A 22,652-nucleotide genomic window follows, 5' to 3' on the forward strand; every position below is an offset into this window, starting at 1 on the left:
CGCGGCAATTTTATGACTTGCTAATGTTCCTAATTACATGCCCGTGAAAGGCTTAATTAATTGGGGGGATGTAGCAAAAAAGAGAGTGAGAGAGCGAGAGAGAGCGAGAGAGCGCGAGAGACAGCAGAGCAGAGACTTGTGTTTGTTATCGTGGTTCCACGGCATTGATTTTACTGCCTACGGAGAATTTAGGGCCTCTCTATTTGCACAAAGAAAATGCTAGAGACTCTTCTCTCTCTCTCTCTCTCTCTCTCTCTCTTGGAATAATAATAATAATAAAAAATAGCACATTAAGATCAACCCCTTGCTGCTATCTAATATACTTGGCTCTACTTAACCGAAAGCGCTGGTAATCATATATATATATATATATATATATATTGCAAATGTTGGTGCTGTTAATTGCGCCAGGAGAGAAAATAGGTTCCGCTTGGCTGGTCGTGGAAGATTTTGAAAATCTTTTTTTTCCCCTCCCTCCCCCTGTCCCTAGCACTCTCCGTCCGGAGGGATCTAGGAAAGGAAGGCAGGCAGGAGGTGACGGCGGAGAGCAGAGAGTGCGAGAGCATCCAGGGATGAATCCTCGAATCGTTAGAGCTGGAAGGGTGCTTGTATAGGCCACCTAGTCAACAGATGGGATCAGGCCGTTGAAAGTCTCTCTCTCCCAGGCTGCACACCCATTCCTTTCTCTGCACCCTCCTTGAGTGCTTTTGCTCGGTCAGAACTGCGCTAATGATATTTCTTTCTTGCCTAGATGGAGAGGCGAGTCTGTCGAAACCCCTGACTTTTGCACGACTCAATGTAGAGAAATATTTAGTTGTCCTTTGTCACATTTGTCCCTCGTCACATCCTTCCTCCAAAGAAGACCGGGGCGGCCAACATGTCAAGCCTAAAACAATGCAATGCAAACGTCTAAAACCAGTGACGGGCAACCTTCCGAAAACGGTTAGAAACTTTCCAAAAGTAATTGCCTCTCCTTGAAACGAATCATTTCAGGGCTGTCAGAGACTAGGGATGGAAAGATCTGTCACTTTCGCTTCTCTCAGTTTCTCACTTTTCTGATGTTAAATTCAGTCTTCTACATTTCTCTCCTAAAAGTTAATAATGAAGACGACTGATGCACCTCGCCAGGGATGGCACGACACAAATGGAGAGGAGCCACCAAGGAAGCCCTGTCAAGTCTTCTGGTTTTTCTTTTCTTTTCTGACAGATGACATTCCACGGCTCCTGACAGCCACTGAGCATCTTCAGTCCTCGCAGGGTTGTTTTTGGGGATTTGTTTTTGCCCAGTAGGTCTTTTAAAACTTTTTTAAAAAAAACTTGGATGCCCCTGAACATGTTGATACTTCTCAGTAGCCCGGTTTGGACTCAGTCCTATTGGCACTCACCACTCAAGCTTGATATTGGAGGGAGTCGCTAGTGCATAATGCTAGAACTGGTGGCCATCCAGTGTATCTGGATGTTAGAAGATTCAGGACAGACAAAAGGAAGGACTTTTTCACACAGCACATAGTTAATCTATGGAATGCAGTCCCACAAGAGGCAGGCATCGCCACCAACCTGGAGGGCTTTCCAAGAGGATTAGACAAATTCATGGAGCATAAGTCTCTAAGTGGCGACTAGCCAGGAGGGCTACATTCTACCTCCACGGTCGGAAGCACTATGCCTGTGAATGCCAGCTGCTGGAAATTGCAGGAGGAGAGAGCTGCTCTTGCGCTCAGGCCCTGCTTGTGGGCTTCCCATTGGGGCATCCGGTTGGCCGCTGTGAGGACAGGATTTGGACTAGATGAGCCACTAGCCTGATCCAGCAGGACTATTCCGATGCTGTTATGTTATTGATAAATGAGTTTGGTCTCCCATCGGTGTGTGAGGAAGCCATGTTGCAGAAGCCCTTCTGTCGCCAGGGTAAGAAGGAACTTCAAGGGTTGGGAAAAAACAGGACTTTGGATAGGATCAGACATAAACTCAAATCTCTGGGATCTCTGGTTTACTCAAGCTGTGGCAGCACTTTGAAGCTGAGAGGGATGAATATGGGGTTTGAACCCTACTCTGGAGGATGCAGGAGTGTCTGACTGTGGACCAAATTTAGAGCATCCTGAGTGGCACTACTTGTCCAAACCAGAGCTTGGAAAAGTTACTTTTTTGAACTACAACTCCCATCAGCTCCAGTCAGCATGGCCACTGGATTGGGCTGATGGGAGTTGTCGCTTAAAAAAGTAACTTTTCCAAGCTCTGGAAGGGGTGATAGGGGGCTATATTCCACATTCTTTGTCCGCCAGCACAAGGGCTCTTGTGCTAGCAGACGGGTGAGTTTTAATGCTGTGCAACAAGGGATCCACACAACAGCTGCACTGGCGGAAACTTCTTGTACAATTGATTGTGCGATCTATTGCACCCCAATGGATTGTGCAACAATCTGTTGCCCAACATTCCATCGCGCAACAACTACCCCAGCAAAACCCCTTAGGAGTTCTCTTGTGCAGTGACGGTCCACTGGCGCAAAACATTTTGCCAGCGGGACAACTAGACCACTAAGCGGCTTCAATGTAGCACGATGTTGGATACAAACTAATTGTGCTTTTTGAAACGGAGGGGGGCAGGGCAGCATGGCCAGCAAGCTACCCCTCAGAGAGAGCCAACGAAAAATGCATCTTAGAAGTGGAACAAATAATGTTCCAAAGGATGGCCAAATATTCATTTTGTTTGTCCTTTGGGGGCAGGGTAAGAAGACAATGAACTCCCCATCACTCCCCAGTGTGGATGGGTGAGAATTTCGATTCAGTTCGCATTTCAAGCGGAACGTATCAAATTTGCACTTTCCGAAACAATATGCAAACTGAAACACAGCCATCCTTCCAAATTTGCATTTATCAGAATTTTGGGATGCAGTTCGCCAACTAAGAGAGCCAGTGTGGCGTACTACGACCTGGACTACGACCTGGGAGACCAGGGTTCGAATCCCCACACAGCCATGAAGCTCACTGGGTGACCTTGGGCCAGTCACTGCCTCTCAGCCTCAGAGGAAGGCAACGGTAAACCACCTCTGAATACCGCTTACCATGAAAACCCTGTTCGTAGGGTCACCATAAGTCGGGATCGACTGGAAGACAGTCCATTTCACCAACTAAACGATATTTACAAAAATGCATATATTAGGGGAAAGTGTGCATAAAAATGAATGAAAATAACATGCAAAAATGCATGATGTGATGACAAATGGCTTGCAAAAATGTGTACCTTTGTCAAAACTGCCTGCAAAAAAGTGTTTATTTGGAGAAATTCACACTAAAATGGCGGAGAATTTTCATGAGAATTTTTTTTTAAAAAAAAATCACAGTTGGTTGCAGAAATGTTGACGACTGAATTTAACATCAGCAAAGTGAGAAACGGAGAGAACCGAAATTGACAGATCTTTCCATCCCTACTGCCCAGCCTAAATCTGTGTATATTACAGAGTGTCAGGTCAGAGACAGAAGAGCAGTTGATTAAAAGAGCCTTTCCTTTTCATGCTCCAATATAGTCGTGTGTGTATGTGTGTATTCAAAGGACTGATGAAGGTAGATATTAACTGCGGTCTGTATCTCTCACTCCATTGAACCAGTGGCAAATCACTCCTTAGCATCAACAGATGCACGAAGGTGCCTCCAGCTGGAGGGAAGAGACCTCGCAACATTCTCGAGGTGGGGAAGAGAAAGACCCATTCAATTAAAATAAGATGAGGTTGTTCTTCACAGTTAGACTGCTCTGATAACCTCAACCACAGCAGGCTCGTTGTAGGGTCACGGTGACCTCCGAAGCCTTGGGAGGAACACGCCAGCCCCGAAGCATCCTGGGAAAAAATGCAAACAAGCAGCATCCAGGTGAAAATGAAAAGACCTTCTGTGAAAGACCCAGACCCGTCCGAAGCCCCTGAATCTCCTTCCCGGGAATTAATCCCATCCCTTCCAGCAGTTGATGGACAGGAAAGATCAACACTTTGATTCGCGGTTGGAAGCCAATGAAGGGCACCGCAGCAGGAGGGCTTTCGATGACTTTCAGTGGGTCACATCGTCCTTGCAATAATAATAATAAATAATAAATTTAATTTTTGTGTCGCCTATCTGGCCGAAACCACTCTAGGCGACGTACAACATTAAATTCAACAATACATAATAATACAATACATAATAAAATACAACGCAGTCAACAATAATCATTTTAAAATACATAAAATTCAGAAGGCAAATGCCCATCTTGTCCAGTATCCTGTTTTTCTCACAGTGGCCAGCTCGAGTCTGCTCCGGGAAGCCCACAAGTTGGGCACAGGCGATGGCCGGAAGGGGGGATATATCTTTATTTAAAGAATATTTTACCCCCGCTCTTCAGCCAGAGAGAAAACAAAGAATGATCAGAGCTTGGAAAAGTTACTGTTTTAAACTACAACTCCCATCAGCCCCAGCCAGCATGGCCACTGGATTGGGCTGATGGGAGTTGTAGTTCAAAAAAGTAACTTTTCCAAGCTCTGAGAATGACCAGAAGGACTTCAAGATCTATTAAAAATGTAGGAACAAAGGAAGCGGCCTTATACTGAGTCAGACCATTGGTCTGTCCAGCTCAGGATTGCCTACTCTGACTGGCAGCAACTCTCTGGGATTTCAGAGAAGAGATTTTCCCAGCAGGAGATGCCAGGGCTTGAAACTGGGCCCTTCTGCATGCAAGGCAGATGCTCTGCCACTGAGCGATGATCCATCCCCAACTACTTTGTCCTTGCCCTCGAGCTTACCAGCTAAAAAGACACGGTACAATGGGAGGAAGGCAGGAGCAATCAAGAAGCAAACTCAGATCTCAGCTCTTGGCTACAAGTTCTTCCAAGGACAAAGTAGCTCAAGGCAAGTAGGAGCCGACAGCTGTTGGCCTCTCAGCGGTGCCGATGGAGTAGTCCTGCTGCCCTTCTCTTCTCTCAAAGCTTGATAGAATAGCCTGGCTCCTCAGCAGAATGGATGGCAGCCTGGCATCGGTACTCTGGCCATTGGTCCACGGTAGGTCAGTAGGACTACACTGGCCGGCCATAGCTCTCCAGGGTTTCAGGCAGGAGCCCCCTGTCCTGTGGTCCCCAGCAACTGAGGCCGAATGGTATATTTCAGGGGCAGCCAAGGTGGTGCCCTGCAGATGTTGTTGGACTACGACTCCTAGCATCCCTGGCCTTTGGCTGTGTTAGCCATGGCTGACGGGAGTTGGAGTCCAGTAACATCTGGAGGGCACCACCTCGGCGACTTCTGGTATATTGCTTCTAAATACAAAGGTTCCGTTTGGCTTTCATGGTTGATGGTCATTGTTTACCACTTAGTTTATTCATTTTAAGAACGTATTGTTATATGTCTTCAAGTCGATTATGACTTATGGCGACCCTATGAACCTTTTTTGGATATATTCATAGGGTTTTCATGATAAGAGGTATCCAGAGGTGGGTTACCATTGCCTTCCTCTAAGCCTACAGCACCCGGTATTCCCAGGCAGTCTCCCATCCAAGTACTAACCAGGCCTGACCCTGCTTAGCTTCCAAGATCAGACGAGATCGGGCGTGTTCAGGGTAGTTTGGCCATAGGCTTAAGTATGTATATAAACCACTTAATGTAAAATAATTAAGCTGTGAACAGCAGCAAGCAAAAACTACGGAAGATAACATCAACCATAAAATAAAAGGTTACAATGCACAATAAGAACCTATCACTGTAGATCCTTTCGGCTGCCAACTGAAGAACGTTAATTCAGCTGGGAAAAAGGTCTGGGTGCCAAGAAAGGTTTTCAGCAGGCGGCTAAAGCACAGAGCAGTTGGTGCCTGCCTAGGGGACTGAGTCCCACATTGCTGGTGCCACCACGTTGAGGGCCCTGTTGTCAGTAACCACATCCTGAATGCCTTGGCAATGACAACAAGGACTCATCAGCTGAGTGTAGCGATGGGGGAGAAATTTGAATTTAATTCATGCTTTCTGAGACACAGCCATCCGTTGAAACGCACACCCATTTGAATTTTTCAGTGCAGTTCTCCAGCCAAAGTAATGCATACAAAAATGCATATACTGGGATCAAGTGTCCATATAAATGCACTTTTTGGGAATGTAACATATAAAATGCATTATATTAGGGAAAATTGCTTTGCAAAAATGTGCATACGTATAAAGCAAAATTGCACACAAATGCGTATTTCAAGAGCAATTCACACCACGCGCTGATGCATTTTCATGAGGATTTTAAAAAATAATAATTGGAAAATTCAAGGAGGCGTTCAAGAGGCAGCTGGGCAGCCATCTGTTGGGAATGCTTTGATTTGGATTCTTGCATTGAGCAGGGGGTTGGACTTCCAAATTCTATAATTCTATGAAATGTGGAGAACTGAACTTAAGATGTGGAAATTGAGAAACTGAAATGGACTCTCCTATCCCTAGCTGAGCATAGGGACCAAGCAGGTTTTTAGGCGGCAAGGCAGTCTCTGGGACAACCTGGTCCAGACCTGTTTAGGGTTTCATACGCTGAAAGTAAGACCTATCCTTTTCCTTGGGAGGAAGGGCTGTACTTCAGCAGTAGAGCACATGCTTAGCTTGCAGAAGGTCCTAGGTTTGATCACCAGCTATTTGCTTGATCGTACAGTAGGGCCCCACTCATACGGCGAGTTACGTTTTGGACTCCCGCTGTAAAGCGAAAACAGCTGTAAAGCAGAACTCATTGAATAGACCGGTGCACGATGCCCGAAAACCACCGTAAAAGCGGAACAAGTGCCATATGAGTGGGGCTTTAGTCTAATTGTGTCTAATTGAGACCGCTGTATTAGCGAAGCGCTGTAAAGCAAACCGCCATAAAGCAGGGCCCTACTGTATTTGTACCTTTTATTGTGCCTCTAAGGTCCATAATCTGATGTTGGTTGGTTTTAAACTGAATGGGTTGGATCCAGATGACGTTAGCTGAGCAAAGGTATCATTGAACTCAACCAGAAATCAACTTATCCTCAATGAAGAGAAGGCCATCAATGGCTGCGAACCCTGATAGCTGTTCTCTACCTCCACTGTCAGGGGCAGTATGCTTTTGAACATCACTTGCTGGAAACCAAAAGGGGAGAGTTGCTGTTGCGCTCAGGTCCTGCTTGCGGGCTTCCCATCTGTGAAAACAGGATGCTGGACTAGATAGGCCACTGGGCTGGTGCAGCAGAAAGGCTCTCCTGATGTTCTTGATGGGACTACTTTGCCACGCCGCAACTGCAGCTTTGTTGAATTCAGTTGGAGTCACTTCTGACTTTGGGTGCAGTGGCATCGGATCCAACTGTTCACAGTACAATAAACCCAAACCCTTGAAGGGTGGTGACCTTTACGCCCACCACAGCTCGATTCGCACATTAGCACAAACAACATAAGGGAAAACATAAGTGGAAATTCCCTGCTGGTTAAACAACAGACACCTGACCTCCCTGGCACCTCTCCCACAAGGGAAGCCTACTCAGCTGAAACATGTTTGGCTACAGTTGAGAAGATTGATGCCGTTGATTCCCCCCACCACCACCTTCTCCGGTTATGTACACCCTGGCGGCTAAGCCTGCCAGGGACACAGCGGAGTTTCAGATGATCTTGAAAGGGGTTGAACTTTGGCCTCTGCAGAGATCATCATCCAAAGATCCCAGGAAGGCTGTTTGCTTTGGGGGCTAACATGATACCTCAGATTTTCTGTCTCGGCAGTTTGGAGGCATTATGGATTAGGTCAATTTGAGTAAGGAGGAGAGATTAGCACCATTTCAAAGGACAAATCATTGGTGTTAGAACAAATTAAACCAGAACTGTCACTAGAAGCCAAAATGATGACACTGAGGGTATCCTACTTTGGACACATATTGAGAAGACCTGATTCACTACAAAGGACAGTAATGCTGGGAAAAACAGAAGGGAGTAGAAAAAGAGAAAGACCAAACAAGAGATGGATTGACTCCATAAAGGAAGCCACAGACCTGAATGTACAAGATCTGAACAGGGTGGTTTACAACAGATGCTCTTGGAGGTCGCTGATTCATAGGGTCACCATAATTCTTAATTGACTTGAAGATGCATAACTACAACAACAGGACTCCTTGGTGGTGGTGGGGAGGTGGGCTGTTGTCTTTGAAAACATTTATCATCAGAACTGCAGAAAGCACCCAGGACTGTCCCCAAAGGTGCTGTGAGAACTTTAATATGTCAGCCAAAGAATCTCATCCATCCAACACATCTTGATCATACAAGGGACACGGCAAATTCTCTCTGAATGGTAAAGAATTGTGTGGGTCTGAAACATACTATATGATATTTGGGAGGGGGGTTGACTATTTTAAAGACTTTCCCATGCGGGATAGCCATTGCTATCCAAGAGGTGCAATGGTTACAGTGATCAGGGAGACCAGGATTCAAACCCCCACTGAGCCACAAAGCTCACTGGGTGACTTTGGGCCAGTCACTGTCTCTCAGCTTCACCTACCTCACAGGATAGTTGTGAGGATAAAATCAGGAGGGGGAGGGCCACCTTGATCCTCTTGGAGGAAAAGGTGGTATACGACTATAGTAAATAAAGAAATGAAGAATTAGGCAAACTGATGGTGGATAAGGCTGCTACTGGCTACTAGCCATGATGGCTATGTTCTCCTGTGTTCTATGCTGTTTGGGGAAGAGCCATGGCTCAGTGGTAGAGCATCTGCCTTGAATGCAGAAGGGCCCAGATTCAATCCCCACCATCTCCACAGTGGGCTAGGGGAAAAAATCATGTCTGAAATCCTGGAGAGCTGCTGCCAGTCAGTGTGGACAGTACTGGGCTAGACAGACCAACGGTCTGACTCAGCATAAGGCAGCTTCCGGTAATCCTGTGCACGTCCACTCTTGGGGGGCAGTCTGCCTCTGAATGCCACTTGCTGGGAACTGCAAGAGGGGAGAGTTGCGGTTGCGCTCAGGTCCTCCGGGTAGGCTTCCCATGGGGCCATCTGGTTGGCCATTGTGAGAACAGGACGCTGGGCTAGATGGGCCCTTGGCCTGATCCAGCAGACGAGCTCTTCTTATGTTCTTGGGTTTGATGCTGCCTGGACAGCAGCTGGATAGCCATCTGTCGGGAACTCTTTGATTTGGATTCCTGCATTGAGCTTGATGGCCTTATAGGCCCCTTCCAACTCTACTACTCTATGATTCTATGGAGCTTTCTGCCTCATGTTTACATCAACAGATCTGCTATGTTCTAACTACCGTCAGGTCAGTTGTCGGATGGAAGAAACAGTGAGGCCTGCTTGCCCGGGCATTGTCACCTGCCTTGCTCCTGGATCTGATTTGGAGGGGGAAGAGAGCTTCCAAAAATGGACTGCTTGCTATCAAGAGCAAGGCAGCCAGAACCTCTTTAACTGCATTATAAGAACTGTCTTGTGACGTCCTGGTGCTGGAGCCTTTGCCTCCCTCTCACTCCTCCAGAGCTTGGAAAAGTTACTTTTTTGAACTACAACTCCCATCAGCCAATCTAGTGGCCATGCTGGCTGGGGCTGATGGGAGTTGTAGTTCAAAAAAGTAACTTTTCCAAGCTCTGCTCCTTTCCCCTCTTCCCTCACATTCTTTTTTCCTTCCAGGTTCAGTCCCTGGCAGCATCTCCATGCAAGGCTCAAAAAGATTCCCTGCCTGAACCCCTGGAGGGCCACTGTCAGTTAGTCTCGACAAGACTATAGTAGATGGATCAACAGCCTGACTCAGTTCAAAGCAGCCTCTGATGGTGCTGGACCATGACCTGGGAGACCAGAGTTCAAATCCCCACATAGCCATGAGGCTCACTGGGTGATCTTGGGCCAGTCACTGCCTCCCAGCCTCATGAAAACCTGATTCCTAGGGTCACCATAAGTCAGAATCAACTTGAAGGCAGTACATTTACATTTGTACTGTAGCTACTGTAGCTGAAGGAACGTAGCTCTGCGGTAGAGGATCTGCCTTAGATGCAGAAGGTCTCACAGTCAGTCCCTGGCATCTCCAGTAGGGCTGGGGAATATCCCCTGTCTGATAACCCTGGAGCACAGCTGCCGGCCAGGGTACCAGTGGTGGCTGGCGGCTCTGTGTGGGCGGGACAGCGGAATCCGCTCTGGGTGGAACTTTCCAGGAGCTGTCCAAAGTGCTGAAACCTAGGTTGCATGATGCGGAAGGTGCTGTGTATTTTCCTGTTTGTTGGAATGGACACGAGACCACAGGACCACACCCCCAGCCCCTTCCTTTGGCTGTGTAAGCGTTGCGCATGATTCAAGGTGATTTCATAAAATCAAGCGAACGGTTGAAACAAGGACATGCGCTTGTTTCTCCTTGCTCTTTTTGTGTGTGCCTAGAATGCATTTTTTACAAGAAAAAAAAACTTTGACGGCATTCATTCGAAGGGCTACCGGCTCAAGGTAGGAAAAAACAGGCGCCCTGCCAATCAATTTCTGGAAACGGGCAAGGGCTTGGAGTGTTTGCATGCCCATCTGAATTGGTTCTTGTTCACGTCAGCACATCTGCCGTGAAAGCCAAGGTGTCCGGGTGTAGTCTACTCACTGTCAAACTTGTACTTGTCAGCACTATAAGGCTGGGGGGGGGGAGAGAGAGAGAGAGAGAGACAAAGCAATAGCCAGGATGGCCAATGTCATTAGTAAGAGCCTGTTTCAAAGGCGTCAGCTCCTGAGGTCTTCCTGTCTCGCTGGAATCTGTTATGCTAGGAAGGCTCCCTTCTCAATTAGTATCTCAGATTTTTCCCAGCATCTTTCCACTCTGTGCCTTCTAGGCCCGAAATGGGAAACTTTAGGGCTGAGGGTCACATGCGCCATACCAGCCCTCACTATCTGGTCCATGCCTCACCCTGGCTCCTCCCTGCACCCTCTTTGAGTGCTTTCATGGAAGGGGCCCTTGAGCTGCATAATGCCTCTCGCTTGCCTGGTTGGAGAGCCGTACATGTGTGTGTGTAGTCCAAACGGTCAAGCAGCTGTCCACAGTCCTGAAGCCTAAAATAAATCCAGCACCTTGGGCAGATCCTTGAAAGTTCAGACTAAAACCTGGAGCTGATTCATTGCCTCACTGACACCGGAGCCGCCAGCCTCCACTCTGTGTGTGTAGAAACCGCGGACTTTTGGCTGAAATGTAGCCTTTTGCACAAAGAAAAGAGTCGCATCTGTTGCTCCGCCCACTTTTACCTCTGGCCCCGCCCTCCACTGGCACGCGCCCCCGGAGGGTTGCTCTCCAGGGAAGGCAGCCCTCAGTCTGGGGGAAAAAAATAGATTCACAACTCCTGCTGTAACCCAGCAGTGAGGATGCAATTTTGCTTTTACACCCACCTACCTAATTTGCCCTTTCTGAAACAATATGCAAACCAAAACTCAGCTGACCTTTCAAATGTCTGCATTTTTGCGATGCTGCTTTTCAGTGAGCATATTGGGGGGGAGCGTGCATAAAAATGCAAAAGTTCATGAAAATAACATTTAAAAATGCAATATATAGGGAAACAGCTTGCAAAACGGTGTGTATTAGGCAAAACAGCGTACGAGATTGTGTTTGCTAGGAGAAATGTGTCCTAAGACACATTTTCATGAGGACGTTTTTTTAAAATGCAGACTGATGCGGTAATCTGGCGAACTGATTTAAGACTGGGAAAATGAGAACCAGAATTGACAGATTCACCCGTGTCTAGTCAGTGTTCCTGACTCATGACACATGAGTGGAAAATTTAAACATTCCATGCAAAACACAGAGTTTGCATTTATAAATTGGTTTCCCTACCTGGGTTTGAACTTCAACTTTAAAAAAAATAAATAGTCATTTCTTTTCTTTTATCAGAGTCATTGCATGAAAATGACTTCTAGTGAATCACCAAACCAAAACTGAGAGAGAGAGAGAGATCCAAATATCTTGGGAAACCACTATAATAATATTTTTTAAAACCTAGATTAGAAATACTACGAGGGGGAAAAATCTCCATCATCATCTCCTCAACAGAAATCAAAATTAGAGTGTTATTAGAAAATTTCATTAAGACAGAGCAGATTGCTAATGAAATTACATTCTGGCTTTTTACATACCTCCTCGTCTTAAGTGGATTTGATCAGCTGATGTTCACGCAATTAATTTTGACTGATTGGTGGGGAGTCACCTTACCGACAAGCCCATTTTACATTTCTTATGGAAGGTGTTTGTGTGTGTGTGGGCACAGGGGGTGTTTGCAATTTTTTTAAAAAAAAACCACACTACTTAAGCCACGATCTGCTCAGAGTCTCATTTGATTTAAAATAGAAGCTAGTTGGGTTGAGAGCAAGAATCTTCCTTTGAGTCTCAGGGGTGCCAGGATTCAGTCCTGGACAAATGTGGGATAGAGGCATTTGTATGGGAGTAGGAGGATGTGCGCGCCTAATTCCTTACACCCCCCTGTAACCCTCCACTTAGTTGCTTCTTCCCTGTATGGCCAGGAAATCCAGGCTCAGGGCCAGGTAGCTCAGTGGCGGGATCAAATGCTTTGCTAGGGATGGAAGGTCCGTTCAGTTTAAATTTTAATGTGCACTTAGCTGTCGGGGCAGGTTCAGGCCTCTTGTGTTGATATACGTGAAAATCCTCTAACCTTTTAATGTGAATTTCTCTTACTAAACACATTTTTCTCTGTGCGGCTTTGACTAACGTACACAACCTTGCAAGCAATTTCTTTGACTATAATGGCATGTGTGTGCATGGTTTTTGCTCTTATATTCATTTTTATACACTTATTCCCCTAACATGTGCCTTTTTGTAAACATCATTTGGTTGGGGAACTGCATTGCAAAATTCGGATAAGTGTGATTTTTTGAAGGACGGCTGTAGTTCGGTTCTCAGATTGTTTTGGAAAGTACAAATTTGATAGATTTCAATGTGAACTGAATTGAATTCAATTCTTTATTGTTACGGTCAGTGACCAGCATGGACAGGAACTGAACTGAATGTCTCCCACTTCCTAGTCCTGGATACCTTAAGGACCACCAGAGCCATTATATCCCAGTCTGGTCATTGAGATTATCTGGAGGAGTGCTGTTAGTTGCCCCCATGTTACAATGCCCCAGCTAGCTTCAAATAAAAGTTAAGCATTCACTGTCAGCATTCTCATGCTATGGAACATGAGACTCGGCAGGCTTCCTCTCTTTTGACTTTTAGGAGTCTCTTGGAGACCCCCCCTTTTTTTTGTGCCTACAGGCCCACATAGTTATTTAAAAACTCTCTTGAATAGCCAGACATCTTAGTGACTGTTCTGTACTGCTTTTAATGGTTTTTAATGGTCTTGTGTTGCTGCACACTACCTGATATTTTATGAGAGGGCAATACGTAATTACGTCTATAAATAAAATAAATTATTTGGCACTTTCCGAAACAGCAATCAGTGTGAAACGCAGCTATTCTACTAAATGCACAGTTCTCCAAATTTGAAAGGAGACTTCTCTAGCCAAAGAAAGGTGTACAAAATTGTGTATATTAGTGATAACTATTACATATTTTTGTATGCAGTTTTGCCTAATATACACATTTTTTTCAAAGTGCTGTGCTCTACTATAATGCATTATTGTATGCCATTTTCACCAAGATATGAATTTTTATGCATCCTTCACCCTAGTAAGTGCACGTTTTTTGTCCGCATGACTTGGCTAGAGAACTGCATTGCGAAATTCGGAGATGTGCAGATTTCAAAGGACGACTGTGTTTCAGTTCACATATTGCTTTGGAAAGTGTGAATTCAGTATGTTTGCCTTGACATGCACACTGAATCCGATTTCTCCTCTATCCTTATTCAACACTCTTGTGTTTATGCGATCCTTTAACATTGATCACTAAGTCAGCAACAGCCTTCTTTGTAGTCCAAAAGTGTTTTCCTCATGTCAAAGCGGGGAGCTTTTTGAGCCGGGTGCCTGACTGCCCAACGCAGTGAAGGCCTCCAGTTTACAAACTAATGTGCAGATGACGGCAAACGGCCATTGTGGAGACGCTCCTAGTTTTATGAAGATGCTGCTTCATGACTGCTGAACTGGCACCGAGAGTTGGTCTTTCCATTTGCTGTGATCTGATATGTTTTGGTGATTTATTCATGACCGGTGTAGTGAAAAATTGGAAAAGTCTAGAAGGCCAGCCATGGCACTGAGATCCCTGTGCGAGATGCGGCTCTACAACCGAACAACAGCGGGGAACTGTCACAGACATCAGGCGAGGTTTACTCCAGTGAGTCTGATGTGGAATCTTTCTATTAAGTGGAGATGAACTCAGAAGCAAGAGGCAGCCCCGTGCCTCATAGGAATGGCTCAGCTGACAGGAAAACTTGACCGAGTCAACAAGGAAGAGAGCTCTGTGAAGAATTCGCCAGGCCAAGGCGCATGCTGTGATTCCATGCAAGCACAGAAAATGCATGGAATGTGGATTTGGGGTGCAGCATCTTGCGTTCTGAGACTTTCCACTTTCTGGATTTTTTTTTAAAAAAACCCACTAAGTTTCTAGTCCTTATGGATGTGAAGCTATACTTGAAAACTGCAGCTCCCGGAGAAGGTCTCTGCTTCAGCCACGGGCATTTCCAGTTCAAAGGAGCAGGTGGCAGATGATGAAGAAAACCTCAGAATCTGGTCATTTACTACCAGTCAGAATAGAAAATATAGGACTTGATAGTAGCAACGGTCAAATTTGTCACTTTGGGTTGTTCTCATTTTCTCATTTTTCTAATCGTAAATTCAGTGCTCCACATTTCAACAGCAATTTGATTAAAAACAATCCTCATGAAAATTCATCCGCATTTTAGAACAAAATTCTCCTAATACATTTTTGCATGCAGATTCAACTAATACAATGCATTTTTGTAGATTACCTTCACAAAGGCATGCATTTTACTACATGTATTTATAAGCACATTTTACACTAGTACATGCATATTTTGCACACATTACTTGGCTAGAGAAATTGGAGAAGTGTGGATTTTGAAGGATGGTTGAGCTTTGGTTCCATCTTGTTTCGGAAAGTGCGAATTAGGGAGGTTTGCTTTGAAACGCAGACTGAATCTACTCTCTCCCCCATCCCAAGTAGGATGGCATGAGCACTAATTAAATCTTTGGTACATTTCCAAATTTCACATTTTATGTTCCCAACATTTTCAGATTTCACTTTGGAAATCTTACTTTGCAGAGTCCTGATTTCTTGGAATGGACTGTTTGAAATCCGATCCTCTGCATGTCTACTCAGACGTCCCCCTGAGTTCAATGGGACTTACTCCCAGGTTAAATATGTGCAGGATTGTAGCCTCAAATACATAAGGCTGAATCTCATACACGCTTGTTTTGGAGTAAGCCCGTTGAATTTAACAGGTTATATTCAACTAAATCCTACTCAGAGTAGGTTCAAATAAATGAACATAAGTTAGTCATGCCCATTAACTTCAATGAGTCTACTGGCCATAGGGCTAGCATTGACTACCTCCCAATGGGACTTACATCTGAGTAAACATGCCCAGGAGCGTGCAGTAAATAAGACCCAGTGTAGTGGAGCAGGCACCTCATCCCAATAATGCCTTAATAGGATCAGGACAGGTTTCATTGCTGCTTCAGTAAAATGGTAGCCTGGCAGAATCACGGCCTTGACCTCTGAACCCGCTACCCTGCTAAAAAAAGGCAGTCAAGTCCACACAGCCAATCAATTATCTTTATGACTTCTCTGCAGCCAATCACCTGTTGATTTATCATCTCTCTCAGAGCAGATTGACCTAAGGGTTTGATTCAGAAACTCTTCCTTGTCACACATTGGCTTGAACTCTGATCAAAAGCTTTTGACTGATCCCCTTCCCATAACTTTTCTTTTCTTTTCAACACTAAACTGTTGGCCAGTCTGTGCACTCTTGCCTAAAATTCTGGTTTGCCCTATGATTGCTTCCAGCCTGGACTTTGAGCTGATTTGATTGAATATTGGCACGCTGTTTTTATAACACCCGTGAAGCTCACTGGTTGGCCTTGGGCCAGTCATTGTCTCTCAGCCTAACTGACCTCACAGGGTTGTTGTTAGGATCAAACGAGGAGATGCCATATATGCCACCTTGAGCTCCTCGGAGGAAATGCAACCATCATCATCATGTGAAACATAAAAATAATCCCAAAAAGAAAAAAAAGCATTTCCATCAACACAGTCAAAAATACATTGCAAACGCACACACAATCTGGAATGAAGACATCATTGGAGTCTATTTTGGGAATAAGTTTCAGCACCTTGGGCAGATCCTTGAAAGTTCAAACTAAAACTCGGAGCGGATCCACTGCCCCACTGACATGGAACCACCAGCTGCCTCTGGGGAGTTGTTATCGTTGTTGTTGATGATGTTGTTGCTCTTATTGGTGATATTATTATTAGTAAAATCACACACTTCTGCCTAAAAGCGACCCAGGGCGCCAACAAGTCATAAAACAATAAAAGCGTCTTAAAAACAATTGTAACACAGATACAGATTGGGATCAAGGTCTCTCTTTAAAAGGAAAAGGAAGGTCCTCATCAGGCAGTGAAAACACAACAGATATGGCACCTGTCTAGCATTTATGGGGAAGGAGTTCCAAAGGGTCAGTGCCACAACACTAAAGGTCCGCTTCCTATGTTGTGCGGAACGGACTTCCTGATAAGATGGTGTCTGCAGGAGGTCCTCACCTGCAGAGCGCAGTGATCAGCTGGATATATAAGGGATAGGACAGTCTTTCAGGTATCCTGGTCCCAAGCTAAGGAAAAAAAACTGCACACACACTGACACAAACTCAGCTAAGCAGGCATTCATTCCTGCACGCAGAACTATCAACCATTTCTCCCCATGTCCGATTGCAGAACAGGTTCGTTCTTTCTTCCCAGATGGAAACGAAGCTACAAGACAATCTGGATCTTTCTGATGCTTTCTCTGCCTGCAAACTCTGGAAGAGATGGTGATTATGAATCCGTGGGGAAGAGGAGAGGAGGGGAAGAAAGATTTGGGGGGAGGGAGAGGTGCCAGGGAGGGGGTGGGGGAGCGAAAGCAGCGAAACCATTAAATGCAACATTTCTGTAACATCTAACAGTGTTTTTTTCATAATTACACTTCCAATGCCATATCAAGCCTTTCCCCCGTCATTACCACCCTGCCGTCGGCACGTGCCGACTCCCGACCAGCTGGATACTGTGTTTGGCTCCAACTGAGTCCCTGTTCTTCTTTTGCTCATTATGAACAGTTCACTTGTGGGCTTATTCACCACTGGCTTCCCCCCCACCCCCCCACTGCACGCACACACACCTCTCGTTTCCCACATGCTGCGCAAAGGAAAAGAGTGTCTCCAAATGATGTTTGAAGACCGCCTGCCGCATTGATTTCCCAACTGGGGGGCTCAATGCTTCTTTTCGTCTTTGCATATTTTATACGGCGCACCCAGTGGCCAGATACGGAAGGACGGAGCCAGCCCATAGGGAATCTAGAGCACTTTAGGGGTGGGCAGGAGGAAAAGGGGGCTCCACATGGGGAGGGGAAAGAGATTTCAGCAGAGGATGCCTCCAAAGCCTGTTCTTATTGCAAAGCATAAAGCAAAAGCCAGCCTAGTTTAAGCACGTTTGTTAGAGCGGCTGTGTGTCCTGCTTTGCAGAGGACCATTGTCTATTGGAAGGCATTCTCTGTTTTAGGTGTGGGGAACCCTTGGCCTTCCAGATGTCGCCGAGCTACAACTCCCGTCATCCCAGGGATGATGGGAGTTGTAGTTCGGCAACATCTGGAGGGCCAAAGGTCGACCTCTAATTGCTGGGGATCCCAAATGGTGAGGGCACTATGGCGCTCTGGTCCTCATTGAGGGCTTCTCCTTGGGGCATCTGGTTGTCCGCTGTGAAAACAAGCTGCCAGACTATTATTTATTCATTTATTGTATTTGTATACCGCCTCATAGCCGAAGCTCTCTGGGCAGTTTACAGTAACTAAAAACATTAAAAACAAATATACAAGTTTAAAGCACATCTTTTAAAAAGAACTTATAATACACTTTAAAAAATTTAAAACAATTAAAAAAAACACATGTTAAAATGCCTGGGAGAAGAGGAAAGCCTTGACCTGGTGCTGAAAAGATAACTAGATGGACCTTTGGACGGCTCCAGCGACAGGGCTCCTCTTAACCATAAGCAAGGATAGCAAGGGCCGTCAGGTTGCCTGCGTAGGTCACCCAGTCACAGTTTTCCCCACTACGGATTGTATTTCTCTTTAAAGTGCTGCAATTGTTTCTCAGTTTGCATGCATGCATACATACGTATAAACGAGCACATGCAATTCCATGCAAATCTGTGTCCTTTTGGAGGTTCTGGCAATGTGTTCTCCATGCTTTAGCAACGTGCAAGCGGCAGGCCTGTCGCCAGCAGCTAGCCAGGCTGGGCACTGGCTGAGGACCCCAGAGGACTGGAAGGGCCTCTTGCAAGCCCAGTCCAGCCTCACTGTCATTTGTCACCCTCCTCCCTGGCATCCTGGAGGCTTCTCAGTGGTGGGCAGAGAAGGCGTGTAGTGGCTGCCACGAGCCCTGATTGGGTGGAGGGGTTGTGGGGCCCATCACTGGCACTGTGCCAAGGGGACAAGCCCTGGCAAGTGGTCACCCTAAATTTTATTGCAGTACTTCCATATTCATGTCACGCAGAACAGCTAGGTACAGGATGGCATCACGACCTTAGGGAAAGCTGGGGATTTGGAGTGGGAGCAGAAGGCAGCCCCTAATTTTTAAATCTGTGCCCCCCTTCTTTGCAGGAAGGTCTTTCTGTGTTTCAGCAGAGGACAAGGTTGAACGCCTATCTGAAAACAGACCTTCTAAGACCTTTGGAAGCCATAGATCATTGTCCCTGGCAGGCAACTGATGCATGGGCCTAAATGTGGCCCGCCAGGCCTCTCTCGCTGGCCCTTGAAACTCTACCCAGGCCACACACCACTCACTGTCCTTGCTTTGCACCCTCCTTGACTGGCTGGAAGGCGTCCTTGGACTCTGATCATGCCTCTTCCTTGCATGGATGGAAGATACAGAGGGATGTGTGAATGTGTGTAAAAACTAGCCTACTGCGCAAAGGTCAAAACTCACATTCATTGCTCTGCTCACTTTTGCTTCTGGCCCCGCCCATCACTGGCATGTGGCCCCTGGAAAGTTGCCCAGAAAGGAATGTGGCCCCCGAGCTGAAAAAGATTTCTCCACCCTTGTTTTAAAAGGAGATTAAAGGGATTGAAGTCGGGAACTTATATTTATTTATTTATTTATTAGATTTATTAGTCGCCCATCTGGCTGGTTGTCCAGCCAACTTCTGGGATACCAGCACCAATAGGGGACTGAATCAAGCCTAACGTCCTTCTCACATTCAAACTGCTTCTCAAATTCTTCTGAAATTCAAATTACTTGAATTTGTTGCCTATAGAGTCGTGCTCGTATTTAGCTTTCAGCTGAGTTTACCAAAATTGGGCCCCAAATTGATTTCCTATAAAAACATTATAGGTAATTTATATTTACTTTTCAATCGTTCAAATATAATCACTCACACCTCTGCAACATCCCTCGGTTCATTATGCTTCTGAAACTCACACTTGCCTATCCTGATTTTCATAGCAAGTTTATTTATTTATTTATTGTTATTATTTATTTGATTTATATCCCGCCCTTCCTCCCAGCAGGAAGCCAGGGCAGCAAACAAAAGCACCCAAAACACTCTAAAACATAAAAACAGACTTATTAAAAATAGGGTAAAAGAATGTAGAAAAGCCTCTCTCCCTCTCTCATAACAGTAGAACTCGTGGCAATCCAATGAAGTTGAATGCTGGAAGATTCAGGACGGACAAAAGAAAGATTGTATAGTCAAGCGATGGAACTTGCTTCCAGAGGAGACAGCGATGGCCACCAATTTGGAGGGCTTTAAAAGATTAGGCAAATTCATAGAGGATAACGGCATCAAAGGCTACTAGTCACGCTGGCTATGCTCTGTCCCCACTGTCAGTAGAGGCAGCATGCTTCTGAATCCCAGTTGCTGGAAACCACAGGATGAGAGGATGCTCTTGCACTGGGGTCCTGCTTGTGGGCTTCCTATTGAGGCATCTGGTTGGCCACTAGGGTTGCCAGGTTCCTGGCCTGAGACTGATCCTGTATCTTTAGGAGCAGAGAAAGTCAGCCAAGTGCAGGTGTTCTTGCAACTCGGTAATGGGAAAAACCACAAGGTGGAATTCTCCCTTCCCCCTGCACAACTTTTAAAGATACAGAAGACCTCTTGGTTGCCAGATCCAGCCTCCACGAGGTCTTCTGTATCTTTAAAAGTTGTGCAGGCGGGAAGGAGAATTCCAACTTGTGATTTTTCCCATTACAGGGTTGCAAGAACACCTGCACTTGGCTGACTTTCTCTGCTCCTAAAGATACAGGATCAGTCTCAGGCCAGGAACCTGGCAACCCTATCTGTGAGAACAGGTTGCTGGACCAGGTGGGCCACTGGCTTGATCCAGCAGGGCTCTCATGGTCTTATGCCCTATCTACAAGCAACATTTCATGGAAGTGAAGTGTTGTGTATTTAAAAAACGTTTATGACTCAGATAAAGTTGCAGGCTTGCACACCAGCAAGGGGTGGGAGAGCGTGATGAAAAATTATTTGCCAAGCCCAATGCCCTGAAGATACTTGTACTGGACAACAATTACAGCCCCTTAATTAACTGGGATTTCGGTACTCCTGTCAACCGTGGCGTGTCCGGCTCTAAAGTTATGCCACCGGTGATGTCTGGAACTGGTTAATGAATATAAATCAAATGGTTTATAGTTAGCAAACGTGTAATAGGGTTGCAACGAACAGAATTCCAATGTGAAATGCCTGAGGATAGGAACATACCATCCATAATACACACACACACACACACTTGCTCATTCCTCGCTAGCAAAAGGCACAACGGCGAGTCCGTGGCCTTTGAGAGATCTGCAGGGCAGCAGACAGTCTGAGAGACATCAGCAGGGGAATTGCCAAGCTGAATTAGCCAATGGAAACTTGACCGATGAAGACCCTGCAACACATGCTAGTGAAGTCTCCCCTCCTGAGTTCCTGAGCAATCAAACCCTTTCTTAGTGGTTCGGTCATGTGGTTGTTTTAGTGCCGCTTGGTAGCACGCCCCGAAGGAAGAGGGAGGCACTGAAGGTGACTTTTGGAGTCAGACGTCATGTCCACAGGGGCATCCAGCAAGAACCAGAACTCCCAGCAAGCAAAGGCCATGCGAGGACCAGTTTTAGCTAAAACATGGGTGGGGAAACTGAGGCCCTCCAGATGTCCCTGGACTCCAAATCCCATCATCGCTGACCCATTGGCCATGCTGCCTACTGGGAGTTTGGAGTACAGCAACATCCAGAAGGCCACAGATTTCCCAATCCTGAGCTAGACTTGGGCTAGTAACTGCCACATAGTTGACTTCAACCCACTGACAGATGTTCACCTTCGGTTAAGAGCCCAACTCAAGAACATAGGAAGCTTCCCTCTATTGAGTCAGGCTGTTGGTTTAATCATTTTAGGATTATTGACTCTGGCTGGCAGCAGCTCTCTAGGACAGAGGGAGTCACTGTGATGCCCTTCAGAAGTTGGGAGACTACAACTCCCAGCATCCACAACTAATGGCTGTTCAGGCCAGGGCCATGTGCACTGGAGTCGAACAACATCTGAAGGTCTTGGCTACTTCTGATGTAGGAACTTTCTTCCTAGCCTGACCTGGAGATATGAGGAATTGAACCTGGGACCTTCTGAGTACAAAGCATATGCCCTACCCCGGAGCTATGATTTCCCTCTTGTAGTCTCATCACCAACCAGGAGACGCTCTTCCATAATCCCAAAAGGGGCTTTTGCAGCTGATGACTCCCCAGACTGATAGCTTGAAAACCTCTTGAGGCCACCATACCTGGCTTCATCCAGCTTGATGGGTCACCAAGCTGGCACCGTCCTGTCAGCAGCTCTCAGATTCATCAATCAACGGGACAGGAGAGAACTTTGTTTGAGACATATTTTATAACAGTTATTAGAGACATTTTACAATTGTTCTCTTTTTTTGTTCCGCTTTTGATGAACTGTATATTGTTTGAGACTTATTGTCTGGTTTATGTTTTATAATGTGATGTATGGTTTTCTTCTATTTTTGTCTAGATATTTTTATAATATTTTGTTTTTTAAGATATGTATATTGCTAGCAATTTATTGTTCAGTTATGTTTATCTAAAATGTGATATATTCGTTTTCTTTTACTATCAGTTGTACCAAATGTAACGGTATAGTGCTTTTATGTTGTAAACCGCCCAGAGAGCTTCAGTTATGGGGCGGTATAAAAGTGTAATAAATAAATAAATAAATAAGTCAGTCAGTCAGTCAGATTGACTGGGTAGGAGGTTCCGGACAAACAGATGGAAGAGGAGAGTCAGATCAAATTGGCCCATCTAGGTCAGTATCGTTGACACTGACTGGAAGCAGCTCTCTGGGATTTCAGGCAGGAGTCTTTTTTCCCCAGACCGACCTGAAGATGAGGCCAGGGATTGAACTTGGGACCTTTTGCATGCAAAGCAGGTGCTCTGCCATTAAGCTGCAGCCTTCCCCTGTCTTCACACCCCTCACAATTAATGGTGGGTGGGGTGAGGAGTTCAGCACCAGAAGGTATGGCAACCAGGAAAAAAACCCACCAAG

At 45.8% G+C, this 22,652-nt stretch overlaps 1 non-coding gene across 1 annotated transcript; it reads right to left on the minus strand.

Moving 5' to 3' along the window:
- Positions 1–5,464: 5,464 nt before the first annotated feature.
- Positions 5,465–5,583, minus strand: LOC133374527 (5S ribosomal RNA). Its single transcript, XR_009759916.1, has one exon. It is a non-coding gene; the product is annotated as a 5S ribosomal RNA (ribosomal RNA).
- Between the last annotated feature and the right edge of the window lie 17,069 nt (positions 5,584–22,652).

Source organism: Rhineura floridana, chromosome 21, assembly GCF_030035675.1.
Source record: "Rhineura floridana isolate rRhiFlo1 chromosome 21, rRhiFlo1.hap2, whole genome shotgun sequence".
Classification (NCBI taxonomy): domain Eukaryota; kingdom Metazoa; phylum Chordata; class Lepidosauria; order Squamata; family Rhineuridae; genus Rhineura; species Rhineura floridana.